Source organism: Arachis ipaensis, chromosome B5 (genome assembly GCF_059453495.1).
Source record: "Arachis ipaensis isolate K30076 ecotype BB chromosome B5, ASM5945349v1, whole genome shotgun sequence".
Lineage (NCBI taxonomy): Eukaryota > Viridiplantae > Streptophyta > Magnoliopsida > Fabales > Fabaceae > Arachis > Arachis ipaensis.
Window position 1 is genome coordinate 27,664,935 of NC_142440.1, and position 16,814 is coordinate 27,681,748.

At 36.7% G+C, this 16,814-nt stretch overlaps 1 pseudogene; it reads right to left on the bottom strand.

Moving 5' to 3' along the window:
• Positions 1–10,439: 10,439 nt before the first annotated feature.
• On the bottom strand, positions 10,440–11,684 carry LOC148563684 (uncharacterized; annotated as a pseudogene).
• Between the last annotated feature and the right edge of the window lie 5,130 nt (positions 11,685–16,814).

Sequence of the window (16,814 nt, forward strand, 5' to 3'; positions counted from 1 at the left end):
GCGTTGAGGGTCAGACATCCTGAAAAGCATAAATTCCAGGATATAATTGAAGAACAAAAGCAGGAAAACAAGTAGGCGAATAGAATAATAGCAATATAAGCACAGAGTGGCAAAAGAGCGAGAGAAGCATGAAATGAGTTAAATATATGTGCAATTTGGATTGTATACGAGTGAAAAGGTCTGAAAAGAGAAAAAAATGCTATCCAAAATATATGATAAGCGGAATTCAAGTTAAATAGGAAAAACAAAGATTATGCCCTGAGTTAGAAAGTTAAAGTGGTTAGTAGGTAAAAAGGAGGTTAGAAAGTGGAAAGCAGTGAGTTAGTAAAAAGAAAGTTAAAGTAGGGGGCATGATAATGGTTTCCTAGTTAACAATAAATTTCACAAGTTTAAAGAATAATCAACTCATAGTCAAGGAAGGATATCAGGTTATTGATGATAATTCATATAGATACAGGAGTAGCTAAAATTAAAATGAAATCATCAATAATGCAATTTATTAACCAGGGAATCGAAAGGAATAAGAATGCGAGCCCATGCATTCATAAATTGGTTTGGTTATAGCTAAGTAATACAAAATTCAAAATTGCCAAAACTAATACATGATAAAAATAAAACAATTCGCAGAAAATTGGGCAGCATTTCGGCTAAAATTGGATGTTTTCGGGTAATAAACAGCAAGAAAAACAATTCATATGAGATTAAAAACCGCTGCAAAGAGTCACAAACAATAGGAGTAATAAAGAATAGTCTAACAGCAGCGTGAAACATTAAAGAACAGCATATGAATAGGATTAACGTCACAGCCAGATCAAAATTGCAGAATAGGTAAAACAAGTAACAAGAACGGCGTAATTATCAGGCCTAAATCCACTAACCACATCCTAGCTAACTAACCACCTAGAATCCGCTACAAACTACATCTCTAACTATCCTAAATTAAACAGAATCTGAAAAATATGCAACTAACTACGGAAGATAGAGAAATCGGTGTTCGGCGGAACCTGGTATGTGTATGAACAGAGGTGAGGGCAGAGAGATGGTGGTGGTGACACGGCGGCGCGGTGGTGGAGCAGGGACGGGGTGGAGGTTGGGGTTTGGGTTGGGCGAGGTGGGAAAGAAGGTTGGGGCGATGGCTGGCGGTGGTGGGAGACGGCGGTCTGAGGTTGGCCGCGGGGGGGGGGGGGGCAGTGGCGGAGGGATGGTTAGGAGGGGAGGGAGGAGAAGAAGGGGAGAAAGAAGAGAGGGGGGGTGTCGCGAGGTGGTCTGGGTGGTTGGGGGTGGTGCGGCGGTCGGGTCTGGCGCGGTGGTCGGAGCTGGGCAGCTGGGGCGGTGGTGAGTGCAGAGAAGGAGAAAGGTGAGAGGAGGGTTGGGGGTGAATGGGCGACGCGATGGGGTTAGGGTTCGCGTGACTTGGGGTTAGTGGATTCAAATCCACGCGATCGCGTGATTGGGGCAAAAGGGGTATGACGCGGTCGCGTGATTGACGCAATCGCGTAAGTTGGGTAAAAGATGAGTGACGCGGACGCGTGAGGCACGCGAACGCGTCGCTGTGAATTGTGCTAGACGCACAGTTTCAGCGTCGTTTTGGCGCAACTCTCTATTTCTATTTAGGGGGCCATAATAGCGTCGCTCACGCTTTCGCGTGGGATAAGTGTTGTGCAAGTGACGCGTTCGCGTCAGGTATGCGAACGCGTGGGCCGTTTTGTGCTAAACGCACACCAGCCGCACGATTCCAGCCCAACTTTCTGGGCGTTGAATCTTTACGCCGATTTCCTTTTCACGCTCACGCGTGGCCTGCGCGCTCGCGTGGGGTGATTTTATTTTTTTTTATGCAATTATGCAGTATGCAATATGCAGTGCTAATGTAGATGCTATGAATACTTCCAGGTTCAATGAAATAAAATAAAAAATAAAAACAAACAACACGAAATAAAATTAAAAAAGGAACGATCATACCACGGTGGGTTGTCTCCCACCTAACACTTTTAGTTAAAGTCCTTAAGTTGGACATTTGATGAGCTTCCTGTTATGGTGGCTTGTGCTTAAATTCATCCAGAAATCTCCACCAATGTTTGGAATGCCAACAGCCTCCGGGGTCCCAAACAAGGCACGTAAGGCCTTTGAGCAGCTTCAAATAGATTCTCAGGCTCCCGGGGTGTTGAATGTCAGAGTAGATTCCAGGATCCCAAACCTTGCTTTTGCAACCGCCTTTGTCTGGAATTGTATTTTTCCAGCCGGGCGGTTTGGAAGTTGTATTCTCACCAAGATGACCAAACGCCTTCCGAGACCTATTCAATTGAACTTGATACCAATCCGTGCACTTCGAATTGAAGCGTGGAACCTTATTGAATCTTGCACTCCAGCTCTGAGTACGAGCAATTTCCCTCTTACTCTTAAAGCCGCAGAGAGCTCTAAGCTGGCCATCTGTTTCAAGCAAACCATATTCAAGTGGAAAAGTAAAGATAAAGGTTAAGGATTGTACCCACTTGAAGCTTGTATTAGGTGGTAATGGCCTTGGGATAGGTGTTTCCAGTGGTTCTGTGAGCTCTACTCCCTTGTATTTTTCTGTGAATTCCTCCACTTCCTTGCAAAATTCTTCAACTGCAACTGCGTCTTGATCAAAGTCCTCTATGTCTTCCTCGTCACTCAAGTCATAAGTTGGAGGTTGAGAGAAATCTATCTTGACATCATCTTCGTATTCACTTGGATAAGGTTCTTCAGGCTCAAGGAGTTCAGTTGCGGATGTAAGTTCGTGACTAGGAAAGCTTGATTCATGATCATCACTGCCTATGGAATCAACTTCTTGGTCTGTTCCGTCCAATTTTTCACAAGGTATATGCTTTGGAGGTTGTGCACTGTCCTCCTTGGCATCATTCGAACTTTTCGGCGGAATCCTTTACAGTTCTCGATTCCCATGGAGGTTCAGCATCTCCTAAATCTTCAACCACTTCTTCCTCTACAACTATTATGGCTTCCTCCACTTGTTCCAATACAAAGCCATGCTCCTCATTGTCCACCGAAGTTTCTAGTGTCTCCTTCATGCTACGCTCTTCTTTTGATTCCCCATATGTAGCCATGGGAGTACTTTGAGTGCTCAGATGTTGGAAAGCTAATTTATTTACTACCTCGGTTAAGGCAGTAGTGAGTTCCAGTACGTCCCTTTGCATCTTCGCTTGCCCTTGAAGAAGAACACGAAGGGTGTCATCCATTGGAGATTGGGGTGGATATGAGGGTTCATTGGTTGGGAGAGAGGGCTCATAATACAGAGGTGGTTCTTGTTGATAAGGATATGGGGATGGTGAATGTTGCGGTGGTGGTTCTTGGGAGTAATTAGATTGGAATTGTGGAGGGTGTTGTTGCCTAAAGGGTTGATCAAGTCCTCGTGGCTCCATCCATCTTTGGCTGTTCTGACCTTGATGCATGTTCCTGCTATAGCTTTCATTCCCTTCAACAATATTAGAACCAAACTCAAAGCGAGAGGGGTGAGAACTCATGGTAGCTAATAGGAATTAAAAATGAAAATAGAAACAAATAAACAAGTAAAAGAAAAATATTTACAATAACCAATAATAAGACACACGTTTGCAACTCCCCGGCAACGGCGCCATTTTGACGATCTGATTTCCTATCGGTAAAGAAATTCACAAATACAATCGCGTTGTAAGTATAGCTCCTAAACCAACAGAAAATCTTTTCGTACAAACGTTTGGTTGTCACAAGTAACAAACCCAATAAAATTTATAAACCGAAGTATTCAAACCTCGGGTAGTCTTCTCAAGGAATTGCAGGGAAGTATGATTTATTATTGGTTATGAAAAACAGTGTTTTTGGGTTTCAAAAGGTTTAAACAAGGAAAATAAATTGCAGGAAATAATAAATTAATATCTAATAAAACTCTTGGCAAGGTATGAAAATTTGGAAGTCCTATCCTAGTTATCCTTATCGATGGTGATGAGAATTGAGTTTTAATCCCACTTAGTTAAAGAAATTCACAAATATAATCGCGTTGTAAGTATAGCTCCTAAACCAACAGAAAATCTTTTCGTACAAACATTTGGTTGTCACAAGTAACAAACCCAATAAAATTTATAAACCGAAGTATTCAAACATCAGGTCGTCTTCTCAAGGAATTGCAGGGAAGTATGTTGGTTATGAAAAACAGTGTTTTTGGGTTTCAAAAGGTTTAAACAAGGAAAATAAATTACAGGAATTAATAAATTAATATCTAATAAAACTCTTGGCAAGGTATGAAAATTTGGAAGTCCTATCCTAGTTATCCTTATCGAAGGTGATGAGAATTGAGTTTTAATCCCACTTAGTTAACCTTTACTAAAGCAAAAGAAAGTCAAGTGGACTAATTAGTTTGATCCTCAAGTCCTAGTCAATTCCTAAGAAAGGACTAGAGTTATTGGAATTCAATTCAATTAGCAAAAATAACAATTATCAATCACGATGAGTTTGATAACTCAAGAGTCTCCAATTAATCAATTAAATCCAAGAATATAAAAAGCTAAATAAGAATCATAAATCTGAAATACCTCAATTTATATTAAATAAAGAAAATCCTAACATGAATGGTTCGTAAGCCAATTTGGCAACATAAGTAATCAACAAATAAAAGCATTAAAGTATCTGAAAGTAAAAGAGAAATATAAAGTAAAAGGAATATTGAACCTGTGACTGAAGATGAATTGAACTAAACTAATAGAAATCCTAAAATCCTAAATCCTAAGAGAGAGGAGAGAACCTCTCTCTCTAAAAACTACATCTAATCCTAAAATTATGAATTATGAATGTATGATATCCTCCCTTTTGATTCCTCCATTCTTTGGCTTATATTCTATGTTTCTGGATTCAGAATTGGGCCGAAAAAGGGTCCAGAAATCGCTGGAGGCATTTTCTGCAGATTCTGGTGCGTGGCGCTTGTCATGCATTCACGTGGGTCACGTATTCGCGTCATCTGAGAGTTTTTCTTGTCACGCGTTCGCTTCGGTCACGCGTACGCGTCATTTGCGTTCTGCTCAAGGCATGCGTCCGCGTCAGTCACGCGTTCGCGTCGATGCCTTTTTCGCGCTAAGCACGCGGCCGCGTCGTCCATGCGTTCGCGTCGCTGCCCTTTTCTTCAAAACTCCATTTTTGTGCTTTTCTTCCATTTTTGTATATTTCCTTCCTGTCCTCTAAGCCATTCCTGCCTTAGGAGATCTGAAAATACTTAACACACAAATCACGGCATCGAATGGTAATGAAGGGTAATTAAAATTAATATTTTTAAAGCATAGGAAACATGTTTTTCACATATATCACATAATAAGGAAGGAAAAATAAAACCATTCAATTTACATGAATAAGTGAGTGAAGTGTTGAATAAATCACTTAAATTGAGCACAAAATACATCATAAAATATGGGTTTATCAAGTACCATTTATAGTTTCGTGCTTATAAGCCCCCTTGCCGATTACTTCTGTAATTTCAAATGGTCCTTCCCACTTAGCTGCGAGCTTTCCATGGGATGGAGGTCGTCTTGCTTGTTCGGTTTTCCTGAGCACTAGGTCCCCGATCTATAAGGAGCGAGGGTGAATTTTATGGTTATACTACCGAGCGATCTTCTGTCGTATTGCACGTTGCTGAATAGATGTAATATCCCTGATTTCTTCAATCAGGTCGAGTTCTGTTCTCTACATTGCTTCTTGCTCGGTTGCCTGTGTTCTGAGTGAGCTTTGAGATATCTCTAAAGGGATCATTGCTTCGGAACCATAAACTAGGCGGAAAAAGTTTTTTTTTGTCGTAGAGTGGGTGGTAGTGTTGTATCCCCATAGTATTTCTGGTATTAGCTCGGCCCAGAGTCCTTTGGCGTCATCCAGTTTTTTCCTTAAAGCATGTAGAACGACTTTATTGGCAGCCTCGGCTAGTCCGTTCGTCTGTGAATGTTCTACCGAGGAAAAGTGTTGTTTGATTTTGAGATTCTGCAAAAAGGTTCTAAAAGTTTAGTCGGCAAACTGACGACCATTGTCAGTAATGATATGTGCAGAAATTCCAAATTGGCATATGATGTGCTTCCATATAAATGAAATCGTTTGTTTTGAAGTTATTTTGGCCAATGGTTGTGCTTCAATCCATTTTAAAAAGTAGTCTACTGCTACAACTAGGAATTTTACCTGTCCGGGTGCCATTGGGAAAGGTCCTAGGATATCAATCCCCCATTGATGGAATGGCCAGTATACCTCTGAATTATGTAATAGTTCGGCTGGTGTATGTATGATCGGAGCGTGCTGCTGGTAGTTTTTGCAGATTTTCACCTTTTATTGGCAGTCAATATTCAAAGTTGGCCAGAAAAATCCGGCTCGAAGAATTTTGGTAGACAAGCTTCTTGCTCCAATGTGTGTGCCACAAATTCCTTCGTGAACTTCGGCTAGAGCAAGGTCAGCCTCCTGCCTGTTGAGACATTTCAAAAGAGGTCGAGTATATCCTCGCCTATACAGGTTATTGTTTAGTAAAGTAAAGAAGAACGATTGCCTCCAGAACTTCTCAGATTGGTGATTTCCAGGGGAATGTTTCTGGTTTGCAGATAATAAATGTAAGGTTGTCGCTAATCATCCTTATCAGGATCTAAACAAATAGTATTGATGCTTGGTGTAGATAAAGTTGACTGAAGTAAGGTGGTGTTGTGTGACTGTGTACTAGCGAGCTTGGACAAGATGTCTGCTCGGTGGATTTATTCTCTTGGAATGTGATGTATTTCAAACTTTGAAAAATAAGCTATCATCTCCTTGACAATACATAAGTATTTTGTCAGAAGATGATCTTTTACCTAAAAAGTTTCATTGACTTGTTGGACTACAAGTTGGGAGTCGCAGTATACCTTGATTACTGTGATGTTTAGTTCAATGCATAACCTTAGTCCTGCGATGAGTGCCTCGTACTTGGCCTGATTGTTGCTGGCCTTGAAGGAGAAGCGTAAGGAATGTTCTAGGATGATGCCGTTCTGGTTTTCTAATAAGATGCCGGCCCCAGACCCTTGAGTGTTAGAAGCTCCATCAACATACATAGTCCATTCTATTGAGTTTTCATCAGGTTGAGGGCCAATAAATTCTGCTATGAAGTCTGTCAAGTATTATGACTTGATTGATCCTCTCGACTGATACTTGATGTCGAATTCAGAAACTTTGATGGACCACTTAATAAGCCGACCAGCGAGCTCTGGATTGGTAAGCACTTGTCTTAGTGGTTGATCGGTCCGAACAGTGATGGTGTGGCTTTGGAAATATGGTCAGAAGCGTCTAGCCGAGAACACAAGTGCGAGTGCGAGCTTTTCAATGGTTGGATAGCGAAGCTCGGCATCCTGCAAAGACTTGCTAGTAAAGTACACAGGTTGTTGGATTCTGTTTCTTTATGTGATAAGAACGAAACTTACAGTCCAGTTAGTTACAGATAAATAAAGAAAAAGTTGTTCTCCCAAATCAGGCCTTTGTAAAATAGGGGGTTTTGAAAGTGTATTTTTTAATTTTGAAAAAGCTTTGTCGCAATCGTCGTCCCAGGTGAATTTGTTTTGTTTTTTAAGCAGTCAAAAGAAGTAAATAGATTTAGATACTAAACATGGTAAAAATTTGGATAAAGCTGCAAGTCTTCCTGTGAGTCTTTCAATTTCTTTGACTGTTTGTGGTGTTTGCATGTCTAGAACAGCTCGGCATTTGTCAGGGTTTGCCTCGATTCCTCGGCTAGTCAGCAGGAAGTCGAGGAACTTCCCTCCTTGGACACCGAAGGCGCATTTGTCAGGATTTAGTCGCATATTATACTTCTGGATCTGGTTGAAGATTTCGATCAGGTCATCTACATGGGATTTCCCTGTTGTTGTTTTGGCGACCATATCGTCAACATACACTTCAACATTTCTACCAATTTATTTTGCAAAGATTTTTTCCATCAGTCTTTGGTATGTATCCCCTGCATTCTTAAGGCCAAAAGGCATTACTTTGTAATAGTAATTTTCAAATTCTGTTATGAAGGCTGTTTTTTCTTGGTCTGATGGGTGCATGAGAATCTGGTTGTAACCAGAGTATGCATCCATAAAACTCAATATGCCAAAGCCAGAAGAGTTATCAACTAAAGCATCAATAGAAGGTAAAGGGTATGCATCTTTAAGGCATGTTTTATTTAAATTAGTAAAGTCGACGCACATGCGCCATTTACCGTTCTGTTTTTTTACCATGACAACATTAGCTAACCATGTTGTAAATCGGATTTCTCGGATGAATTTTGCTTGGATGAGCTTTTGGGTTTCCTCCATTGATGCATGTTGTTTTCTCACCACCGATGTTTCACTTTTTCTGAGCTACAGGTCGGACTGCTGGGTTTATAGCCAGTTTGTGAGATATCACTGTTGGGTCAATCCTTGGCATATCCGCTGGTGTCCAAGCAAACAGATCGGTGTTTTGTCGGAGGAACTGAACGAGCTTTTCTTTGTCGGCACCTTGAACTGTTGAACCTACAAAAGTAAATTTTGTTTCATCGTCAGTTAATCTTACTTTTATTAGTTCCTCATTTGGCATAGGTTGTTCCTGGAGCTCGGCACAGGGTTCAAGCTCGGCCAAAGGAGGTGAATCTGCATGCTTAAGGATAGCATTAACTTGCGCCCCGTTGTGTCTGTTTGGGAGTTTTAGACTAGTATTGTATTAGTGGCGCGCCTCACGATGATCACTATGGACTGTAGCAACGATATTATCCTACACATGGAACTTCACACAAAGGTGAATGATAGATACAATTGAACCAAATTTATTTAGAAAAGGTTTGCCAAGAATGAGATTATATGGACTAAAGCAGTCTACCACAAAATACTGAATATCTTGGGTTTTAGATAGAGGGTGCTCACCGAGTGTGGTTTGTAACCACACTGTACCGAGGATGGAAACTCATTCGCCTGAGAACCCTACAAGATCGCTGGTTGATGACTGGAGCAAGTTGTCACTTAATTTCATCTTTTTGAATGTTGAATAAAACAGGACATCGGCACTGCTTCCGGGATCTAACAGGACCTTCCGTACTAGTAGATTTCCCAACTGCAATGTAATGACGACTGAGTCGTCTAAATTAGGGTCGGTTGAGGTAAGGTCGAATGGATGGAAAGTCATGTTCAGTATATTCAATATTGATTTATGAGCGCTGGTCATATTTTCTACTGCAAACATAGCTCTATAAGTTTGTTTGCGAGCAAAACTTGTTTTTCCTCCACCAGCGAATCCTCCAGATATACAGTTGATCACCCCCCGAGGTTGAGTCGGTGGAGCCAATGGGGGATTTGTCTTTACTTCGAGATGACGGATTTGCAAAAGATAGATCACAATTCTATGTGCCTTGTTTGTAACAGCCCAGACTACCCGCTAGCACGATATTGTCCGCTTTGGCACACAAGGCCTCACAGTTTTTCCTTTGACGATAGGGATGCTAGCCGAAGTCCCCCACACTCACTCGTCATAACGCGTCATGCTAGGGAGAGGTATCCACACCCTTATAAGGCATGCTTCGTTTCCCTCCCCAACTGATGCGGGACCTTACAATCCACCCCTCTAAGGGAGCCCAGCGCCCTCGCTGGCACATCGATCCGGGCTCTGGCTCTGATACCATCTATAACAGCCCAGACCACCCGCTAGCACGATATTGTCCGTCTTGGCACACAAGGCCTCACAGTTTTACCTTTGACGATAGGGATGATAGCCGAAGCCCCCCACACTCACTCGTCAAAATGCGTCATGCTAGAGAGAGGTATCCACACCCTTATAAGGCATGCTTCATTTCCCTCCCCAATGCTAGGGAGTGTGGGGGGCTTTGGCTATCATCCCTATCGTCAAAGGAAAAACCGTGAGGCCTTGTGTGCCAAAGCGGATAATATCGTGCTAGCGAGTGGTCTGGGCTGTTACAGATGGTATCAGAGTCGGAGCCCGGATCGATGTGCCAGCGAGGGCGCTGGACTCCCTTAGGGGGGTGGATTGTAAGGTTCCACATCGGTTGGGGAGGGGAACGAAGCATGCCTTATAAGGGTGTTGATACTTCTCCCTAGCATGACGCGTTTTGACGAGTGAGTGTGGGGGCTTCGGCTATCATCCCTATTGTCAAAGGCAAAACCGTGAGGCCTTGTGTGCCAAAGCGGACAATATCGTGTTAGCGAGTGGTTTGGGCTATTACATTATTTCTGGATATGCCCCCCGATATACTTATCGAGATGACTTTGCCGAGCTAGGCGCTCTAGCAGATCCTTAGCAATGACACATTCGTCAGTTGTATGTCTGTGTTTCTGATGGAAAGCACTGTTCTTAGTCTTGTCTACATTCTTTGATTCCGGGTAGGTTCTGGCCTTCCTGTGGGGTTTGATTAATTTTGAGTTCAATATTTCTTTGATTATGTCTTTCCGCTTGGTGTTGAACTGTGTGTATGAATCGTATCATGGTGTTAATCGTTGAGGACGCTTGTTATCTCGTCCCCTGTCATCTTCTTTACTTGTCGAGCTTTTGTCTGACTTCCTAGCTTATCTTAATTCTTCGATTTTCATTTGGCCTTTAGCTTTTTCTCGGAATTCAGCTAAAGTTTTTGGCTTGGCTACCGTGATTGTTTCCAGAAATTTTTCGGAGCGTAGGCCGCTTTTGATGGCGTGTAGGTGCACCTTCAGGTGAAGATCTGGAATGGTCATCGCCACCTTAGTGAAACGAGTAATGCAGTCTTTCAGGCTTTCATTCTGTCCTTGCTTGATGGTGTTCAAATAGTCAGAACCGTGAAGGTAGATCGAGGAAGTGGCAAAGTGTTCCTCGAATTTTTTGGCGAGTTCCTGGAAGCGCGAGATAGAATCTGCAGGTAAGGAACAAAATCAATCAAGTGCATGACCGTGTAAATAAGTAGCAAAACAACGGCATAAAATAGGGTCAGAAGCACCGTTTACTATCATTATTGATCGGAATTTCTTGACGTGTTTTTTTTAGATCCCCAACCCATCATCGTAAGGGGTTAAAGTTGCAGGTAAAGCAAATCTTCGGGGCATTTGAAAATTCATGATATCAGCAGCGAAAGGCCCCACAGCGTTGTTGGTCTCCCGATTTTCATTTTCAGGTTGAGCCCCCTCCCGCCGAGGAGTTTCAGAAATGTGTGTCGACCCAGACTCACGCTCTTCATCTTCCACATGTTCATTGCGGTCTTCATTGTTTTCAATTTGAGCATTGGTTAGCTCGGCTATTTGGTTCGCCATCCTCTGATTTTCCTCCGCCATTTTTTGGTTCGCTTGTTTCAACTCGGTTACCATCCGCAAAAGTTCGGAAGGTGTTGGTGGAGGTTGATCAGCCATGGACTGAAAAAGAGGTTTTTGAGGCCGAGAAGAAGGATGAGAAGAGTTTTATATTTTCGGCCCCACAGTGGGTGCCAAATGTTCTTGCCTGACTTCTAGCCGAGGTATAGCCCGCCTTCTGTCAAGTATCAAAGAACTTTTCCAGCGAGAGGGCATATGTCGGCTCCACGAAGAAGCGGGAGGTTGGTATCTGCAAAAGGCACTCCGACGCTCAAGTAAGTGTAATGTATAATAAGTTCTTTTTCTTAGAATGTAATCTGGATCTGAATTTCTTACTATTCCCCTTTTATTAAGAGGTTCGGATCGACCGTTATGATTTCGAGTAATTATATTCGGATTGAAGAGTAACGTCATACCTGTCGTTATTGATCGGCATTCAATTGAAAGTCAGTAACATTTGTGGACGAGTTATGATCATGAAGGCCGAGTTATAACCTTGTAACCGACGTGTAACGATCATATCAAAAACTAAAATTTTAATAAGATTTATTTTCAAAAATTCTCTCATTTTTTTTTAAAGTATACCTCTTAAATCATGCCTTTCTTTTCAGTTCAGCAACTTCTTGCGCTCCAGAAACGGTGTCAAATCTGAGTGAGTCTCACTACACGTTTAAAAATTTGAAAATATAACAGTAAAAACAAAGCAAATTAAAACAACAGTAATTGTCATGAAACTCTAAAAATTGAATTTGAGGATCTTCACAGTTTCTTTCAGGATATCCGATGCATTCATTGATTGGATTTGGCTATTCAAATTGAAATCAACTTGTTCATGAACATGATCAGAGAGTTCTTGTAGGTTTGTAGCTGTAAATTGATTGTTTTCTCATATTTCTCTTTTTTCGAGTACTTTTTTGGAGAACAACCTTCACTTGAAAATTCTATTTTTTTAGTACTAGAATGAGAATTATATAAAAATTAAAAAATTATATATGAAAAAAAAGAGATTGGAATTAAAAATTCGAAAGAAAACAAGATCGGGAAGAGGTGGACTAAAGCGAGAGAGTGTATTAAGAAGTGGGGGTGGGGGCATTATGAAAAATTCGGGAGTGAAAGAGGTAAAGTTGTTTTAAAAATTAAGAGATAATACACTTAATACCAAGTACAATATAAAAACTTAATTTAGTTTTTATTTTTCAATTTCTCATCCTCAGTCTTTATCTTTTTGTCTTAATTTCTCTTTCAAATGCAACCTTAAATTTTAGCAACACTTTTTTCTACTTATACAACTATTTTATATCATCTGTTGTATTAATTTTAAACTTTAATATTTATAAATAAAAATTTAAAAAAATAAGAGTATCATGCAGCAAAATTTAAATGAGAACTGAATCTGTCATTACACGAATAAAATTAAAAATTTAAAATTTTAATCAAAAGATAAAAATAACACTAACTTCGAAGTCGATCACTCTCGCAATGTGTCAACTATCATTCAAGCAGTTGATATCGGGATCTCATGCGTAGGTGCGCGCCATAACATTCGGGCAATTCAAAAATATCAAGAAAACATTCGAGAAAGGGAGAAATGAAGATTAATAGGGATGGAAAGTGGGTCAGGAGGCGCTGTGAACAAGTTTTTTTACAGGCGCACCCCAACCTTATCTCGTTTATAGTGTAAACGAAATAAGTATAATCGTATTTCGTTAATATTGTAAACGAGGTAAGGTTTGTGTCATATCACATATGCACACGTGGTATATAGATTTTAGTTTGTGCCTTATCTTGTTTACAGTATAAACGAAATACGGCAATACGTATTTTGTTTACACAGTAAACAAGATAAGTCATGTTACGAAAATTAATAAAAACTCTCAAAATTATTTATTTCAATCATTAAAAAATTTATTTTATTTATTTAATAAAAAATTCTAACATTGAAAATGTAGATCTTATGTATAAAAGAAAGAAAATCAATAATTAATTTGTTTTTACTTATTTTGGACAAACAAGTTACAAGGTTAATATGAATAAGAAAAGTTTACTGCGTAGTAAAAAACATTTACACATATACAACTAATTAATTTAAATTGGTCGGTGATAAATTTATTTATTTATTTTAAATAAATATTAAAAATTTAAATTTTATTTTATACATATAATAATTTATTAACTAATAATAAATTTTTAAATAAAATTTAAATTTACGATAAATTAATCCTTCATTTGTGAAGATATAAAAATACCGTGTCAAAAAAAAAAACACATATAGAACCATCATGTTATGGCTGCACAAGTGACAATGATACATAGAGATATATTTAAGAAGGTGCGCACTACAGTACACATGTAAGTTTGTAAAGATGTACAGAAATTCTTCTATGTAGAATGCTATTACAACACGTGTCCCTGAAGGGAATAAAGCAGCTGGTAAGCTTTCCTTGTCAGCTTTGTTAACTAGGAACTAGGAAGTGAGCCAATATTAGCTCAATGGGAGTGAAGTGATTAGGCTCCGATTTTTCTTTTGGATTGGTGGGCCTTGTATTTTTGTGCTTATGCCCAATTAGTGTTGTGTACTTTTTGTTTTTGTAGTCTTTGATGAAGTGTAAATAAAATTCACATTGGGTATGAAAAAAGAAGTAATTTAATGAAAACAAGATTTTATTCTGAATATTTATATTACTACGTGATAATAAATTTTTTAGAACAATCAACTTAGTAGTTAATTCATTAGTTCATTTAAATAAATGTCAAGTATTTAAATTTTATTTTATATATGTAATAATTTATTGACTAATAACAAATCTTTAAATAAAATTTTGAACTATAAATTAATCCATAATCTACTGAGTTATGAAATACCATAAAAAAAAGTTTTTTCAGACCAAAAAAATAAAGTACAAACTTAGCAGTGACTCTCAATTATACTATATATTTACGTGAATAAAGTTTTTATACCTAGTATTGCTATAAATTAAGCCAAATAAAAAGAAAAAAAGGACAATAAAAATCTAAAGTAATGGAAATATTTTAAAAAAAATTCTATTGCTTTTGAATCTATCTTTTGGGTTATATAACAAATTTCTTTCTCCATATTTTTTCATTTTTTTAAAAATATTTCACTGTACCAAAACATTGAGACGTGGAGACTGGAGAGGCATGATCTTTGCTATCATTAAAGTCCAATTATCTAAGTAAATTCTTGTTTCTCTAATATACACTTCTTCACATTAAATGATTTATTTCCAAACTTATTGAACTCCTGTTTTATTGATTTTTTTTTAGTGTTTATTTCAACAACAATAAATAGAAATCTATTGTTGACTACTATTTTCATATAGAATTAAGTTTTAATTTACCAAATATTAGAAATCTATGAATATTTTATTTTTGGTTATAAAAAGTAAAATTTGTTCTAATTCTACAAAAAATTATCAACGATCTATTTATTCTTTATTCTGATTTGAAATTGTATTTTACAACAATATATTTGAATTTGTTATTATATATATATATGTTTTCAAGAATTAAAGGCAATAATATTTTGACATGTTTTGCTAAAAGTTATACTCAGGAAAATATTTTAATATTAAAATCTACAAAAAATTCAAGCATAATAACTTTTAAGTTTTGATTAATTTTTGTTATTATATTGAATATATGAAAATAATTGAACTAAGAGATTTTATGATGGCAGCCAATAATGTTAGAATTATTATTTACAATGTAGACACTCGAATTTAAATAAAAGATTTTAAATATTAGAATAATTAGCATTATAATAAACTAAATTTAAAAGTTATTTAGTTGATATTATTTTTCAAAAGACTTATCTAATATAAAAATTTTTTTAAAGTTTATTGAATAATAAAATTTTATATGGCAATTATAATTATTGTAGCACCTATGAGTGGAATGTTGATTTTTTAATTTTCTTTTTGGCCGTATTTGGTATATGATATAAATATTTGTTTGACTATTATAACTTATATGGTGTCAAGTAACAAATAATTTTTTGATGATATTTAAACATGTTTTCATTAGTCATTCGTTTTAAAATCATAATTTTTGTATTTTGTCCGAGTATCGTATTTTGTTTTATATTTAAGCATACAAATTTTAACATTTATTCACATTTGCATATTTTTTCTTGATTTTTTTTTCTTTCTGTTTATTTACATTATATCTTAATAATAGTATGTTTAACTAATATTTTATAAATAAATGATTTGCAATCACATGTATGAGAAGAAATTTTTTTTACAAATCTTATCTATTTCAATTTCTCTAATGAGATCCAAATAATTAGGTTTAATTAATCTATCGATTTTTATAATTTTATCAAATTTATAATTAAATTTTTATACTTTTAAAATTTTTAATTGAATTTTTATATCATTTTTAATTTTGTAATTAGGTCTTTACCAGTGTACAAATATTAGAGTTAATGAAATATTTATCTATAAATTGAAGATATGCATAATTAAAGACCTAATTAGATTTTCGACCACATGTTTTTAGAGAGGATTATTCCATTAACTTTAACATTTTTAATACAAAAAAAATTTAACTACAAAATTAAAAGTAATGTAAGGATCTAATTAAAAGTTTTTAAAGCACAATTATAAATGTAGTGAAACTATAGAGACTGGCAGAATAAATAAATCAAATAAATATATCAAACTTTATTTTATTAAATATTATAAAAAAAATTATTTTGATTTAAAATGTCATAGAAAGTTAGTATAAAAAATACAAAAACATAACTAAAATTATTTATAAACTAATTTTGAATTTAATTTTGATGTATTAATAGTGTAAATATTTTATGGAGTCATTCAATCACATATGTTTTTTGGATAACCATTTATATAGTCAATGTAAAAAATAATTATTTTTTACGTAATATTATGTAATTGAATGTACGTCTAAAACTGTTTTACACTAACATGTATTAAAATTAAATTTATTATTTTATATTATGTATATATCCAATTAAATATAATTTAAATCATTTATTATTATTATATAATTATTTAATATGAATTTGTTTATTGTATTTTTATTTTCCATTGGTGTTTTATTATTATATACTTTTTCTACTTAGTCCACCAACTGCATACCCATCTTATCATTATTTTATCACGTTACGAAACTCATCTCTAACCATGGCTTATACAAGCCAGCTTCTCCCAACCCCTCCTGCAACGTTGATGTTGTTTGACAAGAAAGCTTAGAGTCTTAACTACTTTCATTATACGTGTTACAATTACATTGCATCTAATAAAATCTCGTATATTTGTACAGATTTGAATTTTTATCGGAGAAATGATAGGACCAGTAATTTTGGTGTTTTGTAACTATTAATTAATCATCAATAGTGTTTTTAATGGTGTGAGATTACATCTAATAGTGAAAGATCACTCACTTTTGTTTTAATGGTTAAATGATGGACAAAAAACACAAAATTTACTGGCCCCTAGACTTTTTCTTTATACCGTATAATTCACTTTTTTAAGAGTTTGTTGCTTTTAATTTAGAATA